Source organism: Ovis aries, chromosome 8 (genome assembly GCF_016772045.2).
Source record: "Ovis aries strain OAR_USU_Benz2616 breed Rambouillet chromosome 8, ARS-UI_Ramb_v3.0, whole genome shotgun sequence".
NCBI classification, from domain to species: Eukaryota; Metazoa; Chordata; class Mammalia; order Artiodactyla; family Bovidae; genus Ovis; species Ovis aries.
The window spans coordinates 66,374,605-66,398,725 of NC_056061.1; the positions used below are offsets into that span (position 1 = coordinate 66,374,605).

The 24,121-nt window shown below is 35.4% G+C and overlaps 1 long non-coding RNA gene across 1 annotated transcript in view; it reads right to left on the reverse strand.

The window, feature by feature from the left end:
- The window catches only part of LOC132660209 (uncharacterized), a 119,053-nt gene extending 95,315 nt beyond the window's left edge, over nt 1-23,738 (reverse strand). Inside the window, exon 1 of the long non-coding RNA XR_009601534.1 lies at nt 23,634-23,738. This is a non-coding gene — a long non-coding RNA (uncharacterized LOC132660209). The remainder of the gene's footprint in view (nt 1-23,633) is intronic.
- Nucleotides 23,739-24,121: the final 383 nt, after the last annotated feature.

Genomic DNA, 24,121 nt, shown 5'->3' on the forward strand with positions numbered 1-24,121 from the left:
TTCAGTTTTCAGTTTACTTTTATTTTGTTGTCAGTCTTCAACAGGAATTTTAGCGTAACAGTTGGAGAAGTTGTATTAAGAACTACCATTTAGTAGCCACTTTAAAATAGTGACAAAGAAATTATTTTATTTAGAATTACACTCTCTTGTAATGAATGCCTCCCTTTCCCTGTTCTAAGACATCGCATACAGTAACAGTGTATTCACTCTCTGAATATGCTCTGAAACTAACTGAAAAAAAAAGAAAAAAAGATGCATTTCTCTGCTAGAGGTAGTGAAGGCCCTACACATACTTCAAAAATTCCTATCAAAACTACAAGAAACAACAGATGTGGTACACAAAATATGACCTGAGGCACATAAGAATTTAGCAATAAGTTCTGAGCTGCTGCTAAAATACAGATTTAAAATAACTGTGGAAGAAGCTATAAGATACTGAATAATATGTGGTGTAAGTTGACTTTGTATTTAATGAACTAGCAATTGACTGCAACATAATTTATTATTTTGTTTACATTTGAAGTCCAGATTTGCTTTCTGTTTCTCTTAATCTATACTTAACTCCCTTTGGCAATACTCCTTTCTAAATATCAAAGAAGTGTGAAGATGAACTTCACAAACATTTCACTGTTTAAAAACCTTGGATTAAAGGTTGTTTTATGTTGTTACCATCAATATTTTATTTGCTGTTTCTATAAGTAGAATCCAGGAATATAGTTTTTGTCTTTATAACAGATCTTATATTATTTCTAAATCATGATTTTTTTCCCTCAATCCTGTCCAATGGTAACTATGTGGTACTGTGGTCAAATATTCCAGCATTACTAGTTGAAATGAAACCCTCTCCTCACTGACTACCTTGGTATTTTTGTCAAAAAAAAAATGGTGTATATGTATCAGTCTAATTTTGTTTCATTGATCTATACATTTATTTTTATGTAAATATCATGCTGCATTTATTTCTGTTGTATTATAATAAACTACAAGTCCTTCAATTCAATTATTTTATAAATATACTTTGACTTGTAGGTCATTTGTATTTCCAAATATATTTATTTATTTTTCCTTTTTTTTCTTATTTTTGTCCAAACATATTTAGCATTAACTTCTCAAAAGGAAATATATGCCCATTTGAATTCAGAGTTCCAAAGAACAGCAAGGAGAAATAAGAAAACTTTCCTCAGCGATCAATTCAAAGAAATAGAGGAAAACAATTGAATGGGAAAGACTACAGATCTCTTCAAGAAAATTAAAGCTACCAAGGACATTTCATGCAAAAATGGGCTCGATAAAGGAGAGAAATGGTATGGACCTAACAGAAGCAAAATATTAAGAAGAGGTCACAAGAATACACAGAAGAAATATATAAAAAAGATCTTCATTACCCAGATAACCGCAATAGTGAGATCACTTACCTAGAGCCAGACATCCTGGAATGTGAAGTCAAGTGGGCCTTAGGAAACATCAGTACAAACAAAGCTAGTGGAGGTGATGGAATTCCAGTGGAGCTCTTTCAAATCCTAAAAGATGAGGCTGTGAAAGTGCTGCACTTAATATGCCAGCAATATTGATTCTTCCGATCCATGAACATGGTATATTTCTCCATCTATTAGTGTCCTCTTTGATTTCTTTCATCAGTGTTTTATAGTTTTCTATATATAGGTCTTTAGTTTCTTTAGGTAGATATATTCCTAAGTATTTTATTCTTTTCGTTGGAATGGTGAATGGAATTGTTTCCTTAATTTCTTTTTCTACTTTCTCATTATTAGTGTATAGGAATGCAAGGGATTTCTGTGTGTTGATTTTATATCCTGCAACTTTACAATATTCATTGATGAGCTCTAGTAATTTTCTGGTAGAATCCTTAGGGTTTTCCATGTAGAGGATCATGTCATCTGCAAACAGTGAGAGTTTTACTTCTTCTTTTCCAATTTGGATTCCTTTTATTTCTTTTTCTGCTCTGATTGCTGTGGCCAAAACTTCCAGAACTATGTTGAATAGTAGCAGTGAAAGTGGACACCCTTGTCTTGTTCCTGACTTTAGGGGAAATGCTTTCAATTTTTCACCATTGAGGATAATGTTTGCTGTGGGTTTGTCATATATAGCTTTTATTATGTTGAGGTATATTCCTTCTATTCCTGCTTTCTGGAGAGTTTTTATCATAAATGGATGTTAAATTTTGTCAAAGGCCTTCTCTGCATCTATTGAGATAATCATATGGTTTTTATTTCTCAATTTGTTAATGTGGTGAATTACATTGATTGATTTGTGGATATTGAGAATCCTTGCATCCCTGGGATAAAGCCCACTTGGTCATGGTGTATGATCTTTTTAATGTGTTGTTGGATTCTGATTGCTAGAATTTTGTTGAGGATTTTTGCATCTATGTTCATCAGTGATATTGGCCTGTAGTTTTCTTTTTTTGTGACATCTTTGTCAGGTTTTGGTATTAGGGTGATGGTGGCCTCATAGAATGAGTTTGGAAGTTTACCTTCCTCTGCAATTTTCTGGAAGAGTTTGAGTAGGATAGGTGTTAGCTCATGGATTGGAAGAATCAATATAGTGAAAATTAGTATACTACCCAAAGCAATTTACAAATTCAATGCAATCCCTATCAAGCTACCAGCCGTATTTTTCACAGAACTAGAACAAATAATTTCAAGATTTGTATGGAAATACAAAAAACCTTGAATTGCCAAAGCAATCTTGAGAAATAAGAATGGAACTGGAGGAATCAACTTGCCGGACTTCAGGCTCTACTACAAAGCCACAGTCATCAAGACAGTATGGTACTGGCACAAAGACAGACATATAGATCAATGGAACAAAATAGAAAGCCCAGAGATAAATCCACACACATATGGACATCTTACCTTTGACAAAGGAGGCAAGAATATACAATGGAGTAAAGACAATCTCTTTAACAAGTGGTGCTGGGAAAAGTGGTCAACCACTTGTAAAAGAATGAAACTAGATCACTTTCTAACACCGCACACAAAAATAAACTCAAAATGGATTAAAGATCTAAATGTAAGACCAGAAACTATAAAACTCCTAGAGGAGAACATAGGCAAAACACTGTCAGACATAAATCACAGCAGCATCCTCTATGATCCACCTCCCAGAATTCTGGAAATAAAAGCAAAAATAAATGAATGGGATCTAATTAAAATTAAAAGCTTCTGCACAACAAAGGAAAATATAAGCAAGCTGAAAAGACAGCCTTCTGAATGGGTGAAAATAATAGCAAATGAAGCAACTGACAAACAACTAATCTCAAAAATATACAAGCAACTACTGCAGCTCAACTCCAGAAAAATAAACGACCCAATCAAAAAATGGGCCAAAGAACTAAATAGACATTTCTCCAAAGAAGACATATGGATGGCTAATAAACACATGAAAAGATGCTCAACATCACTCATTATTAGAGAAATGCAAATCAAAACCACAATGAGGTACCACTTCACACCAGTCAGAATGGCTGCAATCCAAAAATCTGCAAGCAATAAATGCTGGAGAGGGTGTGGAGAAAAGGGAACCCTCCTACACTGTTGGTGGGAATGCAAACTAGTACAACCACTATGGAGAACAGTGTGGAGATTCCTTAAAAAATTGCAAATAGAACTACCTTTTGACCCAGCAATCCCACTGCTGGGCATACACACCGAGAAACCAGAATTGAAAGAGACACATGTACCCCAATGTTCATCGCAGCACTGTTTATAATAGCCAGGACATGGAAACAACCTAGAGGTCCATCAGCAGATGAATGGATAAGAAAGCTCCATACACACAATGGAGTATTACTCAGCAATGAAAAAGAATACATTTGAATCAGTTCTGATGAGATGGATGAAACTGGAGCCGATTATACAGAGTGAAGTAAGCCAGAAAGAAAAACACCAATACAGTATACTAACACATATATATGGAATTTAGAAAGATAACAATGACGACCCTGTATGCAAGACAGGAAAAAAGACACAGATGTGTATAATGGACTTTTGGACTCAGAGGGAGAGGGAGAGGTGGGATGATTTGGGAGAATGGCATTCTAACATGTATACTATCATGTAAGAATTAAATCGCCAGTCTATGTCTGACGCAGGATGCAGCATGCTTGGGACTGGTGCATGGGGATACCCAGAAAGATGTTGTGGGAGGGAGGTGGGAGGGGGGTTCATGTTTGGGAACGCATGTAAGAATTAAAGATTTTAAAATTAAAAATAAAAAAATTTAAAAAAAAAATAGATAAAAATAAATAAATAAAATAATCTGGAAAAAAAAATATGCCAGCAAATTTGGAACACTCAGAAGTGGCCACAGGACTGGAAGAGGTCAGTTTTCATTCAAAGCCAAAGAAAGGAAATGCCAAAGAATGTTCAAACTATCACACAATTGCACTCATCTCACACACTAGCAAAGTGATACTCAAAATTCTCCAAACCAGGCTTCAAGAGTACATGAACCGTTAACTTCCAGATGGTCAAGCTGGATTTAGAAACGGGAGAGGAACCAGAAATCAAATTGCCAATATCCGTTGGATCATCAGAAAAGCAAGAGAGTTCCAGAAAAATATCTACTTCTGCTTTATTGACTATGCTAAAGCTTTTGACTGTGTGGATCACAACAAACTGGAAAATTCTTAAAGTGATGGGAATGTTAGACCACCCTGCATGCCTCCTGAGAAGTCTGTGTGCAGGTCAAACAACAACAGTTAGAACTGGACATATAAAAACAGACGGGTTCCAAATCGGGAAAAAAGTACTTCAAGACTGTATATTGTCACTCTCCTTATTTAACTTATATGCAGAATACATCATGCAAAATGCCAGGCTGATGAAGCACAAGCTGTAAGGAAGATTGCCAGGAGAACTATCAATAACCTCAGATATGCAGATGACACCACCCTTATGACAGAAAGCAAAGAAGAACTAAAGAGCCTCTTGATGAAAGTGCAAGAGGAGAGTGAAAAAGTTGGCTTAAAAATCAACATTCAGAAAACTAAGATCATTGCATCTGTTCCCATCAGTTCAGTGCAGTTCAGTTGCTCAGTCATGTCCGACTCTTTGCGACCCCGTGAATTGCAGCACGCCAGGCCTCCCTGTCCATCACCAACTCCCGCAGTTCACTCAGACTCGCGTCCATCGAGTCAGTGATGTCATCCAGCCATCTCATCCTCTGTCGTCCCCTTTTCGTCCTGCCCCCAATCCTTCCCAGCATCAAAGCCTTTTCCAATGAGTCAACACTTCGCATGAGGTGGCCAAAGTACTGGAACTTCAGCTTTAGCATCATTCCTTCCAAAGAAATCCCAGGGTTGATCTCCTTCAGAATGGACTGGTTGGATCTCCTTGCAGTCCAAGGGACTCTCAAGAGTCTTCTCCAACACCACAGTTCAAAAGTATCAATTCTTCACTGCTCAGCCTTCTCCACAGTCCAACTCTCATATCCATATATGACCACAGGAAAAACCATAGCCTTCACTAGATGGACCTTAGTCGGCAAAGTAATGTCTCTGCTTTTGAATATGCCATTTAGGTTTGTCATAACTTTTCTTCCAAGGAGTAAGCGTCCTTTAATTTCATGGCTGCAGTCACCATCTGCAGTGATTTTGGAGCCCAAAAAAATAAAGTCTGACACTGTTTCCACTGTTTCCCCATCTATTTCCCATGAAGTGATGGGACCAGATGCCATGATCTTCGTTTTCTGAATGTTGAGCTTTAAGCCAACTTTTTCACTCTCCTCTTCCACTTTCATCAAGAGGCTTTCTAGTTCCTCTTCACTTTCTGCCACAAGGGTGGTGTCATATGCATATCTGAGGTTATTGATATTTCTCCCGCAATCTTGATTCCAGCTTGTGTTTCTTCCAGCCCAGCGTTTCTCATGACGTACTCTGCATATAAGTTAAATAAGCAGGGTGACAATATACAGCCTTGACGTAATCCTTTTCCTATTTGGAACCAGCCTGTTGTTCCATGTCCAGTTCTAAATGTTGCTTCCTGACCTGCATACAGGTTTCTCAAGAGGCAGGTCAGGTGGTCTGGTATTCCTATCTCTCTCAGAATTTTCCACAGTTTATTGTGATCCACACAGTCAAAGGATTTGGCATAGTCAATAAAGCAGAAATAGCTATTTTTCTGGAACTCTCTTGCTTTTTCCATGATCCAGGGGATGTTGGCAATTTGATCTCTGGTTCCTCTGCCTTTTCTAAAACCAGCTTGAACATCAGGAAGTTCATGGTTCATGTATGATCCAGCAATCCCACTGCTGGGCATACACACCGAGGAAACCAGAATTGCAAGAGACACATGCACCCCAATGTTCATCGCAGCACTGTCTATAATAGCCAAGACATGGAAGCAACCTGGATGTCCATCAGCAGATGAATGGATAAGAAAGCTGTGGTACATACACACAATGGAGTATTACTCAGCCATTAAAAAGAATACATTTAAATCAGTTCTAATGAGGGGGATGAAACTGGAACCTATTATACAGAGTGAAGTAAGCCAGAAAGAAAAACACCAATACAATATACTAATGCATATATATGGAATTTAGAAAGATGGTAATGATAACCCTGTATGTGAGACAGCAAAAGAGACACAGATGTATAGAACAGTCTTTTGGACACTGTGGGAGAGGGAGAGGGTGGGATGATTTGAGAGAATGACATTGAAACATGTATAATATCGTATATGAAATGAATAGCCAGTCTAGGTTCGATGCATGATACTGGATGCTTGGGGCCCGTGCACTGAGATGACCCAGAGGGATGGTACAGGGAGGGAGGAAGGTGGGGGGTTCAAGATGGGGAACACATGTATACCTGTGGCGGATTCATGTTGATGTATGGCAAAACCAATACAATATTGTAAAGCAATTAACCACCAATTAAAATAAATAAATTCATATTAAAAAAAGAATACATTTGCTGTGTTTCCTATATTTTCAAATTAGGGACATTTCCTTCTATTCTGGTCTTCTGAGAGTTTTGTCATGAATAGGTATTGAATTTTGCAATATGGATTGGAGACAGTAGTTCACATTCTAATCTAAAACAGTGTCCCTTCCCCCATTTGATTCGTATATTTGTCTTTCTCCACAGAGAAAGTACTGCTTCTCAAGAGCATCAATATATTTAGTCATTTCCTTTATACTCTTACCATAAGTACAAAAATATTTTTGAAACTGTTACACACATAATACAGTCAATAGAAAATTTACTGAGTAAAGGTAACCTTTTCTTTGCAGTTCTGTAATCAGTTAAAGGTGTACAGAGTATCACATTCAATATTGCCTTTGTTTAATTCTATTTTTATTATCTGCAGACATGCTATCAATTTCATAATTTACTTTTATAAATAGTCTGATATATCACTGAATCAGTATATGTCATTCTAATAATTCAAGATTCAGTGTCAATGATATGTGTTTGTCTTTTAACTGTCCATCAAAGTATTCACTGCTGCTGCTGCTGTTAAGTCGCTTCAGTCGTGTCTGACTCTGTGCGACCCCATAGACAGTAGACCAGCAGGCTCCACTGTCCCTGGGATTCTCCAGGCAAGAACACTGAAAGGGGTTGCCATTACCTTCTCCAATGCATGAAAGTAAAAAGTGAAAGTGAAGTCGCTCAGTCATGTCTGACTCTTAGCAACCCCATGGACTGCAGCCTACCAGGGTCCTCCGTCCATGGGATTTTCCAGGCAAGAGTACTGATTATCAATAATGGAGAATTACAGAGTCTTGAATATTCCTCATTTCTTCCTGTGGACAAAAACATACCTCTTCTGTTACAAATTCAACTTGACTGATTATTCTGGGTGTGTGCACCGTTAACAGTGGCTTCAATTCTTACACTTGGGGAAAAAGTAGCCCCCACCACCACCAATGAAGAAGGTAAGCAAAGGAGTCCCAGTTTAAACAATATATATTTGAATTTCCATTTGCCAGCTTAGATTCCCATGACTAGGACCAGAGTAGACTTATCAGTATGGACACAATACAAAAGACTAATTTTTGTTGCACAAGTATGATATTCATAAGTGTCTTGGGGACTCTGTGTAGTTCTACAAATAACTCTGTGTTCTGTGGAGTTTAACAAATTCCAGAAAGTATAATTGTTGTATTCCTGATTTCCAAATGCATAAACAAACTTGTACCCAGATGCAGCAACATTAAATGCTAGTAACAAAGTTCTCTCAAATCTAAAAAGATAGTGGCAAATGTGTTTCTGAAGGGAATGGCTGGTTTTTAATCTGTAGTGGAAATAAATCTCTCACTAAAATTCAAGGATACATTATCTTGATACTGTGTAGGGAGCAATGAAAGTGGATGAGTTGGCAATCAAATTTCATGCTTCAGGGCTTGAACTGTTTTTATAGGGGTTATAATGGGATCTTTTGAAATAAGTGAAAGAATTTTTCTTGCCTTAAAAAGTCTAGAGTTATCTATGTAGATCACGGTCTAATCTGGAGTTTCAAACGTACAGCTAACATAGCTGTTCAGAAAGAGAATTGAACAAAGTTTAATCTGTTTCTTAGTTTCCCTCAAGTAATACAGAAAAGCATGCTATGAAACCTTTTGGACACAAAAAGAGTCCATGAAATTATTCAACTGACATTCTTTCTCATCTCAGAGGGAAATGACATATTACTCTCTCCTATACTTGTACCCCAAAGAAACATCTTTATTCACACAGTAAGGCTCACCTTCCACTCTCCAGTTCCATAGATCACAGCTATGTATAGAATTCATAGGAAGCAACAAGGCAAAAAAGGAGCCAGTAAAGAACATGTCATCCATTTGTAAAGAAACGGTATTGACTCTATTCCTTGAACAGCTAACTTTCTTTCCCTTAACAGAAATGTATACATTTTTCTTGTAGTTTAGTGATCTCTCACTTCTTATATGGAAATTAATGAAGATTTTTTGGAAAATATTTTGTTTGTCTTTGTTCCTATATCTCTGCTATAATTTATTGTACATATGTTACATGGCCAATTTTATTCTCATGAAATCACCATACAAGCTTCTTTGGGCCTTAACTCAGACATCTAAACACCCAAAGTGCCCTCTTCTCTAAATATCTATAATACTAAAATTTTTTTCTTAAGAGAGTAGAACCACTGAATGGAAACAGTAGTTTTAGAAAGTATCTAACAATTAGAATATATGTACGAGGAATTTTATAATGTATTAAGTATTAAATGTCAGTTTCCATTTTATAAAACAAAGGTGCAGTAAATAATCCATGTACATTTCTTATACTAAAAAACAAAAATAAAACAAACACACTCACACACACATAAAACCCACAAAAAACTTGACCAGTTTAGCTTGTCTTTTGCAATAGCATGTTAAATTTGATGCTGGAGAAACCAGGAAATAATAATCACTATACTATTCACCTACGGTCACATTTATGTAGCAATCCACACTATTTCTCAGTACAATGAAATTGAAATTGTTCACTCAAGCTTAACATAGAATCCATAGAATCTATCAAAATTAGAAAGTTACATGGCCATAGTAAGAACAAGTTTAGATGAAAGGTAAATCATCCATAATCATTATGTTCTTTTCTGATTAATATATCCTAATGTGCCTAGACATGTATGGATGTGAGAGTTGGACTATAAAGAAAGCTGAGTGTTAAAGAATTGATGCTTTTGAACTGTGGTGTTGGAGAAGACTCTTGAGAGTCTCATGGACTGCAAGGAGATCCAACCAGTACATCCTAAAGGAAATCAGTCCTGGATGTTCATTGGAAGGACTGATGAAGCTGAAACTCCAATACTTTGGCCACCTGATGCAAAGAACTGACTCGTTTAAAAAGACCCTCATGCTGGGAAAAATTGAGGGCGGGAGGAGAAGAGAACGACAGAGGAAGAGATTGTTGGATGGCATCACCAACTCTATGGACATGAGTTTGGGTAAACTCGGGAGTTGGTGATGAACAGGGAGGCCTGGCGTGCTGAGGTTCATGAGGTCGCAAAGAGTCAGACACGACTGAGCGACTGAACTGAACTGAACTGAACTGAAAGTGCCTAGAAGTTTTTTCAGACATAATATAACCTATATCAAAAATTTTCTAGTATAAATTGCATACTTATTGGGCTCCTAAGTCATATCTCACTTCTGATAAATATGTTTAAAAGAAAATAACAAAACTGTGATTTTTTTAAATAAAAAATGTAACCATTAAATGAATTAATTCATGTCTTGCTAAATTACAGAAATGTTGCTTGAGTTAAACTCTTTTACTAATTGGAACAAATTGTTTTACATCACAAATTTAATGATAATGGAGAAATACATCAAAACTTGTTTACTTTTTTTAATTAGTGAAGCTTTCTATTTCCACCACAGCCTTGCATGTATTTGAAAATATACCCAAATCTGTATTTGGAAAAAAAACTTTGCCCAAAAGTTATGCTTACTACTTTGAAAGCAATTTCATTTTGTATAATCCTTACTATGAGATGCCACATTTTCTCAGGTGTGTGGCTTTTTAAAGATAGTGGCCCAAGCAAAACCTGATATGATTTTAACATCTACTCTTGGCATGAGCAAATGATAAAATAATCTTATCACATTATCTGAAAGGGATCACTGTTAATTTATTTTCCCTGTTCTCTTTATCTTCCTCTTTTTCCTCCTTCATCTTCTTTAAGAATACTTACACCAAGATTTTAATAAAGGAAATATTTATAAGCAAATGATGTTTAAATGTTTTAAAGTAACAATTACTGTTTACCCATTTTTCCATCTGCCTATATGTGTCTATATATGTTTTGTAAAACAATATCCAGAAAAAGTCTAAAGAAAAATTATCAGAAGCTCTATGTGCACAAGTAGGGATATCAAATGTAAATTTCATGTTAATAAGATCTGGATAAACCATTTCACTGGGGATTCTCTGACTTCAGTGTCTATAGATCTTAGCTCTTGGTGTGTTTAAGTTTCTCAAAGAAGACTTTTGCCATATTGAATGTGGTAACAAATTAAGCTAAATTGACAAAGTTCTAGGAACTCTGTGGATTAAAACATGAGGCCTTTCTGATTTGATGTGTAAATGTTCCTTAACCACTTTATTATCACCACATTACCCTGGACTGTACTTTGCCTATTGACTGTCTGTTTTATGTTCTCCTGCAAAAGAATCTCTCATATGATGCCTTAGTATTGCACAGAGTGGTATACGACAACTGAATTGTTTTTTAGACCGACTTTCATCTATTCGGTATTTAGGCTCATCTTCACTTTCAATTCCATTGATATATAATACTGACAATTCCTAAGATTTTCGTAGACTACTGAGAATAACTGGGTAATTTTCTTCCAGTTTTACTGAGATATATTTGACATACACTACTGTACAAGTTTAAGTTATACAGCATAATGATTTGAATTATATACATCAAGAAATGATTGCCACAGTAAATTTAGTGACCACCTATCATCTCATATGATAGTGGAAACAGTGTCAGACTTTATTTTGGGGGGCTCCAAAATCACTGCAGATGGTGACTGCACCCATGAAATTAAAAGACGCTTACTCCTTGGAAGAAAAGTTATGACCGACCTGGATAGCATATTGAAAAGCAGAGACATTACTTTGCCAACAAAGGTCCATCTAGTCAAGGCTATGGTTTTTCCTGTAGTCATGTATGGATGTGAGAGTTGGACCGTGAAGAAAGCTGAGCGCCAAAGAATTGATGCTTTTGAACTGTGGTGTTGGAGAAGACTCCTGAGAGTTCCTTGGACTGCAAGGAGATCCAACCAGTCCATTCTGAAGGAGATCAGCCCTGGGATTTCTTTGGAAGGAATGATGCTAAAGCTGAAACTCCAGTATTTTGGCCACCTCATGCAAAGAGTTGACTCAATGGAAAAGACACTGATGCTGGGAGGGATTGGGGGCAGGAGGAGAAAAGGATGACAGAGGATGAGATGGCTGGATGGCATCACTGACTCGATGGACGTGAGTCTGAGTGAATTGCGGGAGTTGGTGATGGACAGGGAGGCCTGGCGTGCTGAGATTCATGGGGTCGCAAAGAGTCGAACACGGCTGAGTGACTGAACTGAACTGAACTGATCATCTCATATATTAATAGATACAAAGAAAATTTTTAAATGTCCTTGTGGTAAAAAACATTTAGGGTATACTCTCTCATCAACTTTCACATATAAATACAGTACTGTTAGTTATAGTTATCCTTTGTACATTATATCTCTAGTAATTATTTATCTTATAATTGGAAGTCCCTTCTTTCCACTCCTGCCCCAACCACTACCTCTGGTAGCCACACATCAGATCTCTTTTATATTGAGTTTGTTTGTTCTTGAAGTATAAATGACCTACAACACTGTACTAGTTTCTAGTACACAACATAGCGATTCAGTATTGCTATACCATTTCAAAATGATCACCATGAAAAGTCTTCATTGTCATCTGTCAGCACACAAAGATAATAATTACCAACTGTATTCCTTACACTATAAATTTCATACCTGTGACTCATTTTCTATGCAGTGGAAAGTTTGTACCTCTTAAATTCCCTCACCTCTTTTTATCCTCCCCCACCCTCTGGCAACCAACTGTTTACTCTATTCATCTATTGTGTCCACGCTAAGTAGCTTCAATTGTGTCCGACTCTGCAACCCTTCGGACTGTAGCCCATCAGGCTCCTCTGTCCATAGGATTCTCCAGGCAAGAATACTGGAGTGGGTTGTCATTTCCTCCTCCAGGGGATCTTCTCAATCTAGCAACTGAACCCGTGTATCTTACGTCTCCTGCATAGGGAGATAGGTTCATTACCATTAGCACCACTGTTTCATATTGTCATGTTTGTTCAATTGTTTTGTGTTTTAGATTTCACATTTAAATAAAATCCTACAGCAGTTTTCTCTGTCTGACATTTCACTGAGGATATTGCCCTCTAGGCCCATCCGTGTTGTCTACAAATGGCAAGATTCTATTCTTTGTTATGACTAATACTCCCATTTCATACACACACACACACACACACACACACACACACACACACACACACACACATATCCATTTATTCATCTATCTATGGACACTTAAGCTGCTTCTATATCTTGCCTATTGTAAATAATGCTGTGATAAATATTAGTGGACATGTTTTTTTAAATAATTTGTTTCATTTTCTTTGGATAAATACCCAGGAGTGCTCTATTTTTATTTATCTCTTTTGAGGAGCCTCCAAGCTGTTTTCCACAGTGGTTGAATCAATTTACATTTCCAACAATAGTGCAAAAGGGTTCCCTTTTCTCCACAACCCTGCCAACAATTATTTATCATCTTTTTTATAATAACCATTCTGTCAGGTGTGAGGTGGTACTGCATTGTCATTTTGATTTGCATTTCCCTGATGATTAGTGATGCTGAGCATCTTTTCATGCACCTATTAGTCATCTGTATGCCTTCTTGAAACAATGTCTATTCAGGTCATTTGCCCATTGTACATACCTCCCCCAAAATATTCATAAGATCAGTGTCAATGAATGTATTGCCTATGTTTGCTTCCAGAAGTTTCATGGTTTCAGGTCTTATATTTAATTCTATAATCCATTTTGAGTTTATTTTTGTATATGGTGTCAGAAAGCGACCCAGCTTGATTCCTTTGCATGCAATTGTTCTGTTTTCCCAACACAATTTATTAAATATATTGTCTTTTCTCCATTGTATATTCTTGGCTCATTTGTCATTGACTAATAAATGTGGGTTCACATAAGTATGAACCATATAAGTGTCGGTTCATTACTGGGCTCTCTATTCTGTTCCATTGATCCTTGAGTCTGTTTTTGCTAGTATCGCACTGCTTGGATACTGTAGAGCTTTGTAGTACAGTTTAAAATCAGGGAGCATGATATATTCAGTTTTGTTCATTTTTTTCAAGATTGTTTTTGCTATTTTGGATCTCTTGTGCTTCTTTTGCATAAAAAAAATTACTATCTGTTCTAGATCTGTGAAAAATGCCATTGCAATTTTGACAGAAATTGCATTGAATGTATAGATTACCTTGAGAATTATGGTCATTTTAAGAATATTAATTCTTTCAATCCATGAAAGTGGTATATTTTTCTGTTTCTGTCATTTTCAGTTTCTTTCAGCAGTATCTTAGCAGTTTTCTGAGCACAAGTCTTTTACCTGCTTAGATTTATTTCTAGGTATTTTATTATTTTGGATGCAATTATAAGTGGGATTTTTTTTTACTTAATTTCTCTTTTGATAGTTCATTGTTAGCATACAGAAATGCAACAGATTACTGTACATTAATTTTGTACCCTACAACTTTACTGAATTCCTTGATGAATTCTATTGGTTTTCTTGTGGTATCTTTAGGATTTTCTATATATGGTATCATATCACCTGCAAACAGTGAGAGTTTTACTTTTTCATTTCTAACTTGGATTTCTTGTATCTCTTTTTCTTGTCTGATTACTATTGCTAGGACTTCTAGTACTGTATTGATTAAAAGTGATGTTAGTGGGCATCCTTGTCTTGTTATTTATTTTAGAGGAAATGCTTTGAGCATTTAACTATTGAATATGATGCTAGCTGTGGGTGTGACATATATACCATGTTGGGTATGTTCCCATTATACTCACTTTATTGAGAGTTTTTTTTAATCTTAAATGGATGTTGAATTTTGTTAAAAACATTTTTTTGCACTTATTGATATGACCCCATGACCGTTTGTCTTTAATTTGTTAATGTGGTGCATCACATTGTTTGACTTGTGAATACTGAACCATTTTTGCATCCTTGGGATAAATGTCATTTGTTTATAATGTATAATTCTTTTACCATATTGTTGAATTCTCTTTGTCAATATTTCATTAAGGTTTTTGCATCTATGTTCATCAGTGATATTGGCCTGTGATTTTCTTTTTTGGTGGTATGTTGGTCTGGTTTTGGTTATCAGGGTGATGCTGGCTTGGTAGAATGAGTTCAGAAGTGTTTCTTCCTATGTAATTTCTTGAAATAGTTTTAGAAATAAAGGTGTCAACTATTTTTTAAATGTTTGGTAGAATTCATCTTTGAAGCTGCCTGGTTCCTAGACTTTTGTTTACTGTGAGTTTTTTAAATTACCAATTTAACTTCAATACTAGTAATTGATCTGTTCATATTTTCTATTTCTTTCAGATTCAGTTTTGGGAGATTGTACATTTATAGAAATTTTTCCATTTCTTCTAGGTTTTTCATTTTATTGGCATATAATTGTTCATAGTAATCGCTTATGATTTTTTTGTATTTCTGTATTTCATTTCTAACTTCTTTTTCTTTTATAATTTTATTTACTAGGGCCCTCTCTGTTTTTTTGTCATGAATCTAGGTATAGGTTTATTAATTTTGTTTATCTTTTCCAAGAATCAGCTCTTATTTTCATTGATCTTTCCCACTGCTTCTAGAACCTCAAAAGTAACTGAGTTTTAAAGATTTCTATGTGTTCTAATCACAGAAGGCAATGGCAACCCACTCCAGTACTCTTGCCTGGAAAATCCCATGGACGAAGGAGCCTGGTAGGCTACAGTCCATGGGGTCACAAAGAGTCGGACAAGATTGAGCGACTTCACTTTCACTTTCACTTTAATTCATTGGAGAAGGCAATGGCAACCCACTCCAGTGTTCTTGCCTGGAGAATCCCAGGGACAGTGGAGCCTGGTGGGCTGCTGTCTATGGGGCCGAACAGAGTCGGACACGACTGAAGCGACTTAGCAGTAGCTTAGCATGTGTTCTAATCTTGGAGGCTTTTCTCTGTCTACTAGATAATCTTGCTCTTTTCTAAATGAAGATGTTTTTATTTCTTTAATATTGCCTTTCTTATTTTTAACATAAGATCTTAAAATGAGTTAACCTTGACTTTAATCATATATTCATTACATATATCCTTCTAAAGCAATGTTTATCTGCTTATTTTTTAATTAATATAAAACTCAGGAAAAAAGTTGATGGATGAAACCGAAATACTAATGCAAGTACATGTGCATGAAAGAATATATCAAAAATTGTCTTTTGGATTTACATTTCTTTAATCCTCAGTATTTCAATATCAAAGAGTTTATCTAAATTAGTGATTCTCACATTTTATATTCAAATTTCTCAAACTATGCAGTAGATTGAACATATTATCAGAATCATGAAAATTTAGTTGGAAGTGGGCCACTCCAAGTGGGCAATATTTCCAATTTAATTACTTCACACCACATTAATATCTGTTGCAATCTAAATTTACATTAATTTCTCTATTTTTCTAATATAATTGGTTCTCTGTAATGCTGTCATTTTCTTTGTTCTGTTTCTGATTTCTAATACCCCAAAATATAAAATTCAATGAAAATGCTTGCTTCAAACTTTCGAGCAATACATCTAAAAGAGTAAAACATTGACTGACTTACCTGAACTGACGTCTTGAGCTTGTGATTTTAGTCAATCTAGAACTTCGAGAACTGCAATCTACCACTAGAGGGAGAGGGGGAGGGAGAGACAGCCAGAGAAGGAAAACGAGAGGGAGAGAGAGACAGCCAGAAAAGGAAACTGTGGCAGACTAGATTCTGACCGAAATATGAAAGTCAAAATGTCAATGATAAACAGCTTAAAGTTTGACTGATATAGAGACGCAGTAAACTAGCATTTTTTAAGAAAATGCTTTGTTGTAAAACAATGGCCTAATTGTTTAATAATTATCATGACCATGTGGGAATGAAGGTCAGACAAGATTCTGACTGCCTGGATATCATGTTTCATTTGATGTTTGTCTGCCAAAGCTTTTTCTAATCTCAAAGGACCACTGAAACCTACATAGGAGACATTTGTTAAGAGTGACCACACTGCACTGAAACAGGAGAACCAAATTCCTAAAATTTCAATGGTCAATAAAGTGTTCCTTCAATCAGTAATTTCAAGCTGTAATACCTTATTTATAAAAATGGTAAAGAAGAGATAGTAAATGCATAAATGTACTTGTGCTGTTTGGGTAAAATGGTTGATAATTTCTAAACCTTTTGACATTTTTCTTTGAGAACAGGCTGTTTTCTCAGGCCCTTTGCCTCCTGCTGCTTCACCTTCCTTTTACATATTCACACGCACATACACTAGTGCACTTCTTTCCTATAGTCATTTGTATTAAAGGAAAAGAAAACATTTTATCCCCACTAGAAAAAGTATATGTTCTTTTAATTATATGTAATTTCCATTAAAGTATTAACTCAATGAGAAATTCAGTATCCTTATATTGTACATATCAGAGAAAACACAGGGGAAGAAATATGAAAGATTTACTGAAATTTTCACTTGTTCTGAAACTATGAAATGAATCAGATGTTCTTCTTCAAGAATATTTTATATTATGAATATATGTTTGGTAAGGCATTGATACTGACAGTGATCTTAAACAATGGATTTAGATTCACCTGAAAGGACCAACCAAGATCACTGCCTCCCACACCGAGCATTTTGTTCTTTGCTTGAATCTGTTATTTACAACGTTCCTAAAATCTTTGTCAAATACTCCCCTCCCCAAAACAAAAAGCCTTTACTCATAGCTTTGTAAGATAGTGTTCTAACTATAACTATTCACTTTGCCTCCATAAATCCCCAATGTAATTTTCAACTTCCAAATTATATAAAATAATTCTGGATAAAAAGCAATTACAGATCGAAACATTTTAAATGATTTGGATGAAGTCATGGAATGGATTCACAACTCTTGCAGAGCAGTATAAATTTATATTAAATAAATAAAAGGGACAATTGTTTTAGGTATGGTACCAATCTTTTCTAAGATTACTGTTTCAGCAAAGATTATCCCTCACACAGCACTTTGCATGGTAGTAAAATGTAATAAATTCTGCCTAAATATTAATTAAATTATGGAACATGAGACATGTGGAATTTAACTACTTAAATATTGGAGTTTATATTTCCATAATATATGGTGAATCAAATAGCAAGAAATCAGTTGGAATTATTTCCATAAAAACTTGTCAAATACTCTCAACATATATATTTAAGATTTTGCCCTGATATTCTAATGATCAAAACTTTTTATTAATCAAATGCCTGTGCTTATATAAGAAATAGTATCTATAATTTAGATCACTCATGACTTTTGCAAATCTTTGTAAGTTTTGAATGAAGAGAACTGTAGCATGATGCATAGTTTCTCACATTTTTGGCTACAAAACAATCTATTTAAAATATATCAAATAAAATTTATTGATCACATTGGAAAGTATAGGGAGTGGCTTCAATTATAAAATAGAATTTGGGTGGTATATAATGATTTTATGAAAGATATCATAAGGTAAATTTTATATAAGAAAAAATTTCTTTCATTAATTTAATATAAATGAGATATTTGTATCTGACACATTCTGCAGGATACATAATTTTCAGGTTGATTTCTAATTTTCCCAGTATTTGTTGGCAAAAATTTTTGTTTCATGGTTGGGGAATGCTTTGGTATACCTCATACTGATTTCACTCTTGGGGGCTAATTTAACAAAAGTGGTAGAGGCATAATGAATATTTCTTTGGACTTTGTGTTACAACTTGTATTTTTTTTTAATCATGATTATTTTAGTAGTAAGGGAATTTAGTTGCTCTTCTATTTGATGTTCACATATTGAAGTTATAGTTAAGGTCTTTTCTGATTTCTAAAATAGAGAATATTCAAAATTATACTTTTCTTTTTGCAGTTATAGTGAGTCCTAAGGAATCTATAAACTTAATACACAGATTTAAAAAGTTGACTAACTAACTGAAATAAAACAATTTTGAGTCATCTAACTGCTTCTACTGTCTATATGGCTGTAAACATCTCCTAGTTTGATCAGTATTTCTATGGGAAGAGAGGCAAAATCAGAATGGTTAAATTGGGAAAGATAGAGAATAACAAGTGTTGGCAAAGACATAGATAAAATTAAATATTTATGTGCCGTTAATAAAATTATGTTTATGCAGCTATTTTAAATTCTTTTAGTATGTCAAAAAATGGAAATGTACATATTTTCTCCAACATTTCTGTATATAGGCTTTCCAAATATAAGCTTATATAAGCTTCACAAAGGATGTATTATAATACAAAGAATTAAAGAAAAAAAGTGAAGTCTTTCAGTCGTGTCCGACTCTTTGCGACCCCATGGACTGTGTAGCCTACCAGGTTCCTCCCTCCATGGGATTCTCCAGGCAAGAGTACTGGAGTGGGCTGCCATTTCTTTCTCCAGGGGATGTTCTTGATCCAGGGATTGAACCTGGGTCTCCCGCATTCCAGGCAGATGCTTTAACCTCTGAGCCACCAGGGAAGCCCAAGATATATATGTATATAATATAGCACCTCTTTAATATTCCAAAGTTGGAAAATTAACTGTTGATACAAAATGAACAAATAATTTGTATTATATTCATGCAACGAAACATTATGCAGCAGTGACCCTAATACTGGGAAAGAGTGAAGGCAGAGGAGAAGAGGGTGACAGAGGATGAGATGGTTGGATGGCATCATCAATTCAATATACATGAACTTGGGCAAACTCCAGGAGATGGTGAGGTACAGGGAAGCCTGGCATGCTGCAGTCCATGGGGTTGCAGAGAATCGGACATGACTTGGCCACTAAACAACAACAATTATAACTACACATACATACAACAACCCAGATGAATCACACAAATAAAACATCGAGTGAAAGAATCTAGACCCCTAAAAGTACATTCTGTATGATTCAAACTGTATAAAATTCAAAATTAGACAAAGCTAATCTAGCAGTCAGAAGTCAGGGTAATGCTTATCAGTAAGTTGGTGAATAATAACTGCAAAGGAACATAATGGACCTTGAGGAGTGATTTTGTTTCTTGACTAGATTCTGATTCCCCAGATGTACTCAATATATGATAATTTATCAAACTGTGTATTTATCTTTAGTGTATCTATAATACATTTTCAAAAACTTTACATAAAAAGAGAAATTTAAATGGCCTCATTGTAATTAAGCATATATGTACAGTCTAAAAGAATATAAATATAGCTATTAAAAACTGCTTTACAAATATATGCATTTAAATAAAACATATAAATACAAATATTTATATTTAATATCATTTAATATGATATATGTACTTATATTTATACCCTATAGCCTAACAAACAGATTACTCAATAATCATTTCTACAGAAGACAGCATTCTGTAATTTGGATCAATAATGAATATCATAATTTCTTCTACCAGTAGGTAACAGAAGTTTCCCATTATAATCAATTGACAAATACATCTAATTGTATTGTTATTATGATGATTATATAGAAATTTTATTTCCTTCCAAAATTTTGCCTGAATAAAAGAAACAGGAAATACATTATTTCTCAAACTGAATAACATACTTCTGCAGAGTAAATATCAATTAAAGATTGCCTTTATATAACTAGTGGCATAATTGACTTTAAAAGATTTGGGAGACTAACATTAGTTAATAAAAATAAGTTTGAGAATATTTTACACTATGGACAACTGACTATACTTCTCCAAAGAGGAATAGGAACAGATACATTAAAAATACAGGTGTAAACAAAGGAAACTATAAGCAAGGTGAAAAGACAGCCTTCAGAATGGGAGAAAATAATAGCAAACGAAGCAACTGACAAAGAATTAATCTAAAAATTATACAAGCAGCTCCTGAAGCTCAATTCCAGAAAAATAAACGACCCAATCAAAAAATGGGCCAAAGAACTAAACAGACATTTCTCGAAAGAAGACATATAGCTGGCTAACAAACACATGAAAAGATGCTCAACATCACTCATTATCAGAGAAATGCAAATCAAAACCACAATGAGCTACTATCTCATGCTGATCAGAATGGCTGCTATCAAAAAGTCTACAAGCAATAAATGCTGGAGAGGGTGCAGAGAAAAGGGAACTCTCTTACACTGTTGGTGGGAATGCAAACTAGTACAGCTACTATGGAGAACAGTTTTTCCTTAAAAAGCTGGAAATAGAACTGTCAAATGACCCAGCAATCCCACTGCTGGGCATACACACTGAGGAAATCAGAACTGAAAGAGACACATGAACCCCAATGTTCATTGCAGCACTGTTTACAATAGCCAGGACATGGAAGCAACCTAGATGTCCACAGGCAGACAAATGGATAAGAAAGGTGTGGTACATATAAACAATGGAATATTACTCAGCTTTTAAAAAGAGTGCATTTGAATTCATTCTAATGAGGTGGATGAACCTGGAGCCTATTACACAGAGTGAAGTAAGTCAGAAAGAAAAACATCAATACAGTATATTAACACATATATATGGAATTAGAAAGATGGTAACGATGACCCTATATGCAAGAAAGCAAAAGAGACACAGATGTATAGAACAGTCTTTTGGACTCAATGGGGGAAGGTGAGGGTGGGATGATTTGAAAGAATAGCATTTAAACATGTATATTATCATATGTGAAATAGATCACCAGTCCAGGTTCGATGCATGAGACAGGGTGCTCAGGGCTGGTGCAATGGGATGACCCTGGGGGATGGGATGGGGAGGGATGTGGGAAGGGGGTTCAGGATGGGGAACACATGTACACCCATGGCTGCTTCATGTCAATGTATGGCAAAAACCACTACAATATTGTAAAGTAATTAGCCTCCAATTAAAATAAATTAATTAATTTTAAAAATACCTGTGCAAAACAAACAAAAACACTAGGAAATGTTTGGTAGCACAAAACAAAAACAACAACATCAAAATAAACAACCACCACCTTTGGCATAGAGAAATTAGAAACTTGGGATTTAGTTCTGTTCTACATAAAAGTTAAACAGCTTTGCATTTCATAATTAGCTATTTATTCATTAATTCAACCCATTATTGATCACATGTCCACTATATGCTAGGCTTTTTTCAGCCTGAGAATTTAAAATAAATGGAATTATTATTCATCTCCTTTTTCACAGACTCAAGAGATAGAAATGAATAATTAAACACAATGGATTACAGTGACAGGTCTGCAGAAACATACACAAGGACAGACGTGAGAGGATAACAACAGGGTGAAAGCCAAAGCCAAGTTGTGCCTCTACTCCTAGTTCAGTGTCTCACAGAAATTCTGTTGTATGCTAGGCATGTAAGGAACAGGTCACTGCAAATATTCTTAAGAAAGAATTGGATCCTGTCTATACTATATCCAATGACTGTTCATGCTGCTTCCAGCTATTTCTGGTTTATAAACTTGCAGAGATTACAGTTTATACTTTAAAAAGACTAAATAGTTAGAGTATTTCATGAAGTTCACAAATGAACCAAACACATGCTTCCCAAAATTAATTTCAAAATTGTATTCTAAAACATTTAGAAGTTTTAAATGAGGATTTTTAATAGATTTCAACTAAAACCGAATCTCTCTCTGTGTGTACCTATGTGTATGAGGGTGTGTACCAATGCGTATGAGGGTATCTTTACCACCATAGTTACACTGTATCTTTTCAACAATTTTGATTAGCTAACAGTCTTTTTCAGATATCTGTCTCCAAATTCCAAACCCTGATAAAATATATATCTAATTTCTAAGATATACATCAGAGATCAATTCAACTTCTTTATAAATTACAATTCATCGTCAGTCTTTCTGTTTTCATTCCATCAGTAGTCAGTTGTCCTATATCTGACTAGTGTCTGTCAGCAAATGAAACTGATAGTATATAAGTAGAACAAAAAGCTACAATACAGTGACTGTGCCCTTGAAACAAGATTTCAAGGGTCTCTTTTTCAGGCTCTTTATTTTTTGCCCTCTTTTCTAATCTCTTTGATTCCTGTTCCTTTCTTATAATATTGAGATATATACAGAATATCATTTCAAGAATGGAGAATTCAGTCATGTACCATGTTTGCACATAGCTTTAATGTGATTGTCTATGATTCCATAGGCAAACATAATAACACTGAATTGCACACAAAGTCTGTAGTCATATCATCTGTGGCTACAGATGGAAAACAGCCTGCACAAACAGTAGGTATTGCTAACCAGGTGGATTTCCAGTTTCAATATGTTTGAACAAATCTTTGGGTAACAAACACAAAGACATTAGCTACTGGGCAATGTTTTTAAGAGGTGTTAGGAGAAAGCACTCTCAAGTCCAACCTTAAACATTTTCTATAAAATCTAAGAATTATTTGAAGAATCTCACGTCTATCTGAGCCACCTGTCTCAGAGCTTATCTCCTCAATTACCTCAGAAGCAGCTTCCAGGCTGTCAACTGCTCCTCGTCTCACTGCAGTGAGATGACCAGTAATTCAACAACAACAACAAAAACACAGTCTAAATTAGCTGAATGCTCTCATCCTCTAGAGAATTTGAAGTCAGGAAACATGACTATTTAATGCCTGTGCTTATATCTTATTTGCCTTTATTTTCTTTATTTTAAATAAAGAAAAAAAATTTCTGGTTCTTGCTTATTCAAGTCCCCGAGCAGCAGTCTGAGAAAGGAGAGATCTTCCTGTGATTGTTCTTTTCCTTTCCTCACCATTTATACCTAAGTGACCACAATGACCCCCGATGCTCTTTGATAATGACACGACCCAAGTGTGGCTTGATACTTACCGGGGCTGCTTCACACACAGCGTCTGACCCCAGTTTTGAGGGATTCCTGTCCTCCCCAGGGCCCCTGACACACACCATTCAATAGAACACCCAGTGTCAACTTTCACCTTCAGGACCACTTCCCTCCTTAGTGACTCATTCAAGCAGGAAAGGGAAATCTGCGCTGGGGTGTGGAGTTTTCCCTTCAGATTAAAACGCTTCTGGCTGCTGGCAAAATTAGAAAAACAGCTTCAAGGATAAAATAGTTTTACTTCATTTAATGCTACCAATAGGGGACCATTTTTAACATCTACCTCCAACAAGCATGCCCCTTTACGATTCAGAAGTCACTCTCACTTCTTATATAATACACATAGCATTTTTACCTTTGAAAATGATTTCTGATGATGACACGGACACCAAAATTAGGAAAACAGCCAGAAAGCATTTCCTTTCTTTTATGTTTTGTGCCTGTTGCCCTCCCTGGGTTTTTTCATTTATCCTGACAG